Source organism: Bufo bufo, chromosome 1, assembly GCF_905171765.1.
Source record: "Bufo bufo chromosome 1, aBufBuf1.1, whole genome shotgun sequence".
NCBI lineage: Eukaryota > Metazoa > Chordata > Amphibia > Anura > Bufonidae > Bufo > Bufo bufo.
Window position 1 is genome coordinate 192,300,534 of NC_053389.1, and position 9,235 is coordinate 192,309,768.

A 9,235-nucleotide genomic window follows, 5' to 3' on the forward strand; every position below is an offset into this window, starting at 1 on the left:
CTCTTACTGAAACCATACATGGAAGAGAGGGAGTCACATAGCAAAAATTATAACAGCACCTTTCATTTGCTGCCACATACCACCAAAGGATCCAAACATAACCTTCATGGTCTGGTTACCAGATCTCTTTGACTTCTGTCTGCAAATCTGTGAAGAGGGAACATTCCAATGCAAGTTCTCATCACCCAATATGGGGCCCAGCTTTCCCTTGGCCCCATAGCAGCCAGGGGGTTTCAGGTGAGCTTGTGCTGGCTTATCCCAAATCAGTCTAAATTTTTTGCAAGCAAACAGTCCCTATAGAATATGATTCTAGCAACATGATGTAAAGCATACATTTTAATTAGAATTCTTAATGTCTTTAAAGGAGTTATCTGGGAATTTATTTTGCTGACCTATACTCTGGTACTCTGGATAGGTCATCAGTATAAGATTGGTTAAGTCCAACTCCCGGGACTACTAATGATCATCTGTTAGAAGAGGCCAGTGCTCTGTGAGCGCCGCAATGTCTTCCTAGGCCATGTGCTGTCATTATGCATCAGTCACATGGCCATTGGTCACAATACCAAGCAAAGCTGCTATACAATGTATGCCACTGTGCTTTGAAAGCTGCTGAAAACAAGCGAGCGCAGCGGCTCCTTGAAACAGCTGATCTGCTGGGATGCTGGGACTTGGATCCCCACTGATGTGATAATGATGACCTATCCAGAGGACAGGTCATCACTATCAATTCCCGTATAACCCCTTTACATCTTTATAGTGGTCAGAGCACCATTGTTCTGATCCAGAGTTCCAAAAACATAAAATTCAGCCTACAACAACTTAGGAACTTACTACATACTGTATTAGGATTGGGTTAAATGTAGGTTGTAGGTGAGATTTATAAAAGAAAATAGTACATAGCAGCCAATCAGAAGAATGGTTGTAATGGCTAACTTGCATTCTTTTAGTTTTTTACATGTCCTCAGCACTGTTAACATTGGTACTGCTCATGCAAACAACCATTATACCTTTCATCAATGGTTTGTATACTACTCAAGCGAGACAATTGTAATACATATCTTAAAATACAGTTAAAGCCCTCAGTATTTATAACTCAGCAATAATAGGAAATGGTTAGTAACAGAGCCTTGCTATGCTGTATGTAATGTGACCTGGAAGTCATTGATCAGGTACAAGCATATGCACCAAATTTCTGTAACTGCTGATGGTTTATAGGTAGTGCTGCTAATGTATGCTAAAGGTGTTATGCAGCACTACTATATTGATGACCTATGCTGCAGATAGCTCATCAGGATCATACGAGTGTGGGTCCAACACCTGGGAGCCCTGCCGATCAGCTATTTGAAGAAGGACAAGCAGTTGTAGTTACACTGCACTGCTGCTACAAGTTAGGCCCTCTTCAAACAGCTCATCTGCAGGGGTCCCGGGAGTCTGGACCCCACCAATATGATATTGATGATCTATCTTGAGTGTAGGTCAATACACTAGCGCTGCACAACCCATTTAATACGCCACCCTAACTACCAAGCTGCTCTTTTGTGTTCAAAGAAATGGAGTGGGACTTAAAGGGATTTCTGGGTCCAGGTCAGCTGTGAAGCTCATACGAGTAGTGCAGCCTCTTCATTGTTTACATGGGGCTGCCTACCTGCACACTATGAACTTAGTAGCAGTGGTGCCGGATATTGCAGCTTCACCCTCATTCAAGAGAACTGAATGAATCTGCAATATCCTGAAAGGCCATGAATATCCTGAACCTGGAAACCCCTTTAAAACAAGGTAACTGAAATGAAAGTCTAAATCTGCAGTCTCCAACCTGTAAGGAGACTATTCATATTATGTTATGATGCTTTTTTTTATAGAAGAGGAGTCTTACAAATACAGTAAGGTATGTAATAAGTTTATCACAGTAAGGCCCCAAGAACTTGGAACTCCAAATTATACAGAGCTATCACGACACTTATAAAAGTCTATGAAGCCTTATTGTACCACGGCATTTTTTAAAATCACATGGAATTAGACAAAATATAAAATGTGCTATGTTTCATAGGGTGTTGTTCTATGGAGATACCTTCATAGTATGAAGTAGTATGTTAAATAATACTAAACCATAAGGATGTATGTACCTTCATACAGGCTCCATACACAAGGCTACTGTGCATGAAGCCTTAAGGGATGGATCAAAGACAGACAAGTGTCTACAAACTAAGAGAGATCTGGCTGTGTATTGCTGCTTTTAGAGTTAAGTATTTCCATCTGCACACTTTTGTCTCTCAAGACATTCTACTCCCATTTGGAAAGATTGTTTAGTAGATGATCAGACAGAAAGTTGTCAATCTGTAAAATTTTAGGATTGGATCACATAGATCTTCATGTTTTCTTGGCATACATTTTTACGAAAAGCATTACCCAGTTCTTAGTTTTGTATTCTGACTGCAAATAATAGCTACAAAATTATGATCTGCTATAAATCTTGCCAATGTGTGACACTGGACAGTGAACAAAATATTCCTGAGTCACCTAAAGGAACTCAAGAAACTTGAAGATATTCCTTTAGGTTTCTTTTATTAATGTGAATGCAGATGGGCCTTATGGCATGTGTTGTTCTATGCTCCACAATCATCAGTTGCTCTGTATATAAGTGCATTGTTTATTGGCTTCTCTATTTGACTTGATTGTTAATATTTTCAGTCTTTTTTGTAATCCCCAGCCATCAACTTGCTAAAATTGTATTACTAAGAAAGTCAGACATGTTAGACACATCCTCATCCAGAAGCTGAAAAGCCCACTGATAGCATGTCCAGCTCTCCCATCAAATCAAGACATCTTTGAGTAAGAGCATTTGTAGGTTTCCTCCATTAAGGAGCTGCATCTCTGCAAGGAAGTACCTGTATAATAAATACTTCTTAGAGCTTGTAGACTGCTTGGAGTCGTCATCTGCAAACCTATGAGTACAGCCAGATGTTTTCTAATAGCTTCTGAAAGTTTGTGCAACCAAGAAAGGGGTAAAATATTTCAAACCCCCCAAAATAAAATTATGCTAATTTACAGTTCTAGCAGCATTTTGTATTTTCTACCAATATTCATAAAATGCAGCCTAACTTCAAATGGGTGACAGGTACACTCTAAAAGAGTAATGCTATTATTGCTGTTATTTACTGATGGCAAATTACTAAATAAATTAAAGATACTGGACATTTCAGACGTCACTATTGAATACATGAGTATACGTTCAGGAGAAGCAATCCTACTGGTTTCTATGACTCTCATAGAAAGAAGGGTCCAGCTGTGGTTGTCATCACACTCCTGTTATGTGCAGTAAAGACTATCAGAGGGCTTGGCTTTCTTTTAGGAGCCAAAGCAGTGCCTAGCTACCGGAGCCTCAAAGAAACCTAGAAGCACGTGCTGCGACTATTGTGCTATCTTGAGTACACAGACCTAATAGTGCTAATTGCTTCCTACTGAAGCCTGTAGGTCCTACAGAAGACTTTCTCCACAGAGGCACCACACAGTAGTGCCACCGTGCAGATGCTCCACATTACAGTGCTTAAAAAGTAGTGGGTCAGATAATTCTAGAATATCTTCATGAAATTGCTAAAGCCATTGCACTCAACACTGAAAATGACCCATATGAATACGCCAGTCAAATATAATTTAATCCAATAATTATGTGGATGTGCCCAAAGATTAATTCAATACTGTGGAAATGTGCTAAGCACAATACACCTGCAGCTCACTTATGTCCTTCATTGTCCTGCACTGCCTGATATGATATTCAAGTAGCCAAATTAACAGCCACTGAAATGTAGTCACTTCTTCAGCACTGGAGAATTACATCAGGTAGAAGTAATCTATCTATTGATCTCTTTGATGAGGTAAGATTTATGGTGTTCTGGGACTGTGCCAGTAAGCCAAGACATGTTAACATGGAGTTAGGGAGTCAGAAGCGGCATATTGTTGACACTCTGGTATATTCTACTTAAGTATCCCTCAGTGTTCATTTTCTATTTATACTACCCCTAATCATTACAGGGAATCATATTGTTTTTACTTAGTCAACAGAGACAGCAAATATCCTCAAATAATGTAGCATCTTTCTCACTAGCAATATAATATTTTGCCAAGCAGGCAAAGATTTATGTAATAGACTTCATGTTTGAAAAAATATATATGAACTGGTTGCCCATTGCAAACATTTGCAAACATGAAAAATGAGCAATTAATGGACAACCAGACCAGGTTGTCTGTGACATGAGTCCTAATATAGCAGTTTAGGAAGCAATTGAATATACATTTGTTATGGTTAGTGCTCCTCTTCCATAATTTCTTAGTGAAGGCTCCATCTCATCGGAAAGGCCCAAAAATTGGTAAAAAGCAAACACGAGACATATGGTAAGGTTCATGATTTAACATTGACTCATTACATCACTGCAAGCAACAGTGGATTCACAAATAGTTAACATCCTGACTGATGACATTGGGTCATGCCTGAGATTTATCATGTGTGACTGAGACTAAGAAATACATGTAATGGATAGTTCTACCTTGTGTCACTTGCAGATATCTGCAATATGTGTTAGCTGAAGTCATAAAGCGATAGCCTCCTACCTGTGTGGATCCCCTGTGGCAAAACTATGACTCTTAGTGCATTCTGGGAGTTGTAGTTGCTCAACAGCTGGCGAGCCAAAGGTTGGAGGCCACTCTCATAGAGGGCCATCTTAGTTCATTGTATTATATCACTCATTTTGATCCATGTGGTTTATCCAGGAACCACATGTAAAGTGACCTTTGTAGCCAAAGAGTGGCATTTACAGGGCCATACTTAAGGGGTGTGATCAAATCGAAAGAAAGGGAAGGTTTTCCTACCTTTAGTTGATTAGATTAATTCCAGACTCTGGATAGAAGTATACAGATGTAACTAGAACCAAAAATAAAGACGTGAAAAAAAAAAAATAAAGCTAAAAAAAAAAGCCACTGTGGTGGGTACATTTCTGCACAGGATTTATTTTAATATTTTGGAACACATAGGAAAGCATTAGAAACACATCTAATTATAATAAATTATATATAATTAAAGAAATGTAAATTGAAAATGTTATTTCAAAATGATCCATACTTTTTTTAAAATATATTTCCATTTCTATGAATGCTTTGTGATGGAACATTTTCAATGCTTAAATTAGTTATGTGCAACTTGAGATCTTTAAATTGGGTGAAACAATATTAGGAGAGATAAATGCATTATTCACTACTAACCTAATGAACAAAAAAATAAAGGGATGGGGGGACGGTGGTAAATTTATACAATTGTCATATTTTTTTAAACCTCTCAGGTCATCCTCTATGGAGGACTTGTTCAGACATTTGTAAGTTTTACATGTTCTAAAGTAATATATGGGGGTCATCTATAACAAAAAAAATGGAAAAACTTAAAAAATATATTTTAAAAAAAGGTGATGCAACTAAATGCTTTCTTCCATTTTCCATCTTCTCCTTGCAAACTAATGGAAACAGTGGAGCTGTTGCTATACTGTTCAATTTTGTATATGTGACTCCCATTTTTTGTTATTAGTTTTACCTCCTCAGAGATAATTATATAAAATTCACCCTGCTCATGCTGCATGTCTTCTCCTATGCATTTTGCAAGCTTATTACTTTCTATTGAATCCTTCCTACTACTTTTTATGGGATGCGCTGACTATGATAAATTAAAAAAAAAAGTTGACTGATACAGTAGCAATAGGTTAATGATATGCAATACAGTGTGTTTGATGACATATCACATGACTAAATATTCCTTCCTTTTCTTAGACATTGTGGATAAGGGCCAAGCACAGGGGGTATGTCAAATATCTGCATGTACAGGCCTAGAAAACTCATAGCTGATGCCTTTTAATGTTATTAGGATCTCCCAGGTATCATCATTCCATAGCATCTGCTACCTCTTACCCAGTGACCAGTTTGGAATCTCAATTTTTTTTCCTTTTCCAGTATATTTATTAGGCCCACATTTTATAACTTGAGGATATAATTACATGATATCTAAATTGGAGGCAGTGGTGTGGCTTGTATAGTCATTATCACAAGACCTAATTTTAGCCAAACCTACCAAAGTTCGGTTGAATGAGGCTTAACGTAGACCTAAATATAAAGATCAGTCTAACAACACATCTATATGTAAAGGGATTTTGAAGAGGTCATGGCAAGAAATTCCATGTTACAAAATAGGTTTTTGGAGAATGAGCAGTCATTATGCCGAATTTGCAACATGGAGAATTGCTGCAGCCTGCAGCTGATTCCGAAAGACATCCAACTGGTTGGCTGAGTGAGAAGAGTAGAGGTCAGCTCCACTTTTTATGTCTTTTTTTGTCATTTTACCGTAAACTTGTGCTCTGAGCTTGCCATGCCAATGAATACAACTCTTCCCAGGATGAGTATGATGTGGTTTGGGACTTGGTGCACTACCAGTTATGAAACTGCTATTAATAACAGAAATTATGCTTTTTTTATAAAAACTGAAAATGTGATTATTAAAAAAAAATACAACTATTTTCAAAAGTGTACGTGCAAATAATGAAACTATTTTCTATACAATGTACTATGTATGGGTGAACACATTCAGAACCGTATCCTTGTTAGTTATACTAGAATTGTTTTGTCATTTGCTATCAACTGCCTGCCATTCGAGACTTGTGCTAAGTTCATGTAGTAGGCAGCATCATGCTTATTAGCCTTAACCTGTAATGTTTTTTTATCTGTTAAGTAAACCTATCCATTGGGATGCAGGTGATAATGCAGTGGTGGCAAAGTAACTGCAAGGAGGAGAGACTAGGAGGAATCTAAGTGACTGTTTTTCTGATGCGTCTTGTATATACAATGCAGACTTCAACAACAATCAAGAAGATCATACTTGTATTTTATACCCAAGATGTTTTACATGTTACATTTGAGTTATTGACGATGAAAGAAGATGCGCTTACAAATGTCATGTGACTATGATACTTGGCTGTTCCACATTTTGGTACAGGAGCTGCAAGGGCTAAACCAAGCTTGGGTGGGTGTGGGGGTGGGGTATGTTGTCTATGCTGTTTCAACAATAATGCTCTCTTCTTGTCGGGGACAAGAGACCAGCTGGGCATGTTTTATCCCTCTTCTGCAGATCTTTGCCCCGTATTTTCAACTTTGTATTTCGACAAACCCTTAGAAACCCAACTTCTGTTGACATATTGGAACATGTGCGATCGTAGAGAGGTAACCTTACCAAACTCAGTCCAAACCTGTTGTGAACATGTGCATTTGAAGAAGCTTCTTTCACTTGCACAAGTGAGTTATTGTGAACAAAAGTTTTAACATATTTTATATGATAAATATAGGTGTTATGACAATGTCAAGCTGATTTTCCTAAAGCTGGCCATATATGGTAGAATGCCTCACTGATACCAATGGTTGATGGGGCATCTTTTGGTTCTGAATCCCCTCAATGCAGCCCAGTCCTTCTCTTTACTATGAGAAATTACAAAAAGTTGTCCAACTCAACCAGTGAACAAGTACAAGAAGAGATGTGCAAATATACAGTATTCATAAGCTGTGTTCCATGGGTCGGCAAAACAATATGGCAAATCAGTCTAATCCATTAGCTCATCTTTACCTTCCAATGTATGGTCGGTTGGTGATCTTTACACCTACTGCATAACATTCGTTAATTTAATTTTATTTTACTCATTTATATAGCGCAAACATATTCCACAGCCCTTCGCAGGCATTATTATCGCTTGCTGTCCACAATGGAACTCACAATCTGAGTTACATAATAAAAAATACTGTGATATGCTATGATAAAAATCATATACATAATCTAATATCATATATAACTTCATAAATGTCAATGTTTTATATATGATATAGGAATTATGGTAGATCCTCACAGTAAAGTTTGTTAAGAAGGTTGAAGAAGAATGCTAATAGGGCCTTATTATGTTTTCCAAACCAGTGAGCTAATACAGACTCAAAAAAGTTACTTACCTTATATACTACCCACTCCATAGCTTTGCCATTCAAATTTAGTTAGGTACAGTCCAACAACCTCTGCACTCCCAGAGCATATTCTATAGTCTGAAGAACTCTCTAATAAATGACATATTAAGCATAATCATAAAAATCTTCACTGTCTACACTAAACCTTCAAGCCCAAGTAATGTGCCAGTTATTGTAATATCTAAGTCTGGGTCTATTAGGTAGGCATAAATGTATGTAGCACCAGCAGCTATATGTTTTTTGATAATATTAGAGCTATACAGTATAGCTGGGAGGGGTGCTGTTGTTTTTGGGTTGACCCAGACATGAGATTGCCCACCATAACCCTACCCATTGACTGTTGGAGCCATGTTGGGGCAAGGGCAACCCTACTGCATACCACTCAAACACTATTGACTGATGTCATCCATGTAACCCAGTACTAACCATGACCAAATGCCACCTAATCAGATATCTTCACACATAGTTTTTTCTTTTGCCTTATACAGATGGTGCTAAATGAGATCTCAGAACTTCAATTCTTACCTCTCTTGATTACACATTGCAGAAAGTGGTGACAGAAGTTAGATTTTATACCTCATGGGTTTAACAAGTTTAATACAACTGTGTAAATTGCCCAACAGGAAAACTGTTGATTTCTGCATTCTCTCAGTGAAGTCCATGTTTTGCTTTGGTTTGAGGGCTGGGAGATGGACTGCTCCTGGGATCTTAGTGCTTTTTTTTTTTTTTTTTGTCCCAATGTACAATGTTTATTTCTGCAAGGCTTGTTCTTCCTGTTACTTGTATGTCATCTGAATACAAATGTTGAAGTTTAGAATTGCAGGAAACGTGTGCATGAAATTGACATGCAGGGAGTTACAGCATGAAATAAACTTTCCTTTTTTATTGAAACCTTTACCTGATGTGTCTGTGTTGTCATTTATTTCTCTCAATTCTCAAGAAACTGATGACCTGTTGTCTACATCATTGTAAGCTGACTATGCCAAGACCAGCAGGCAACTGCAAATAATCAATGCAGTATATGGTTGATGCTATACATGAATCATAGGAGAACATGGAAATCGCTGTTACAAGCGAGCAACTGTGGCTTCCATCAGATTTTGTAGCACGATAGTGATTAGACTTTCTGTGTGCACTGTGACACAGAATTGTGTTTAAACTTACGAGTTCAGCAGTGTCCTGAGGACATAGAATCCAGGATTGT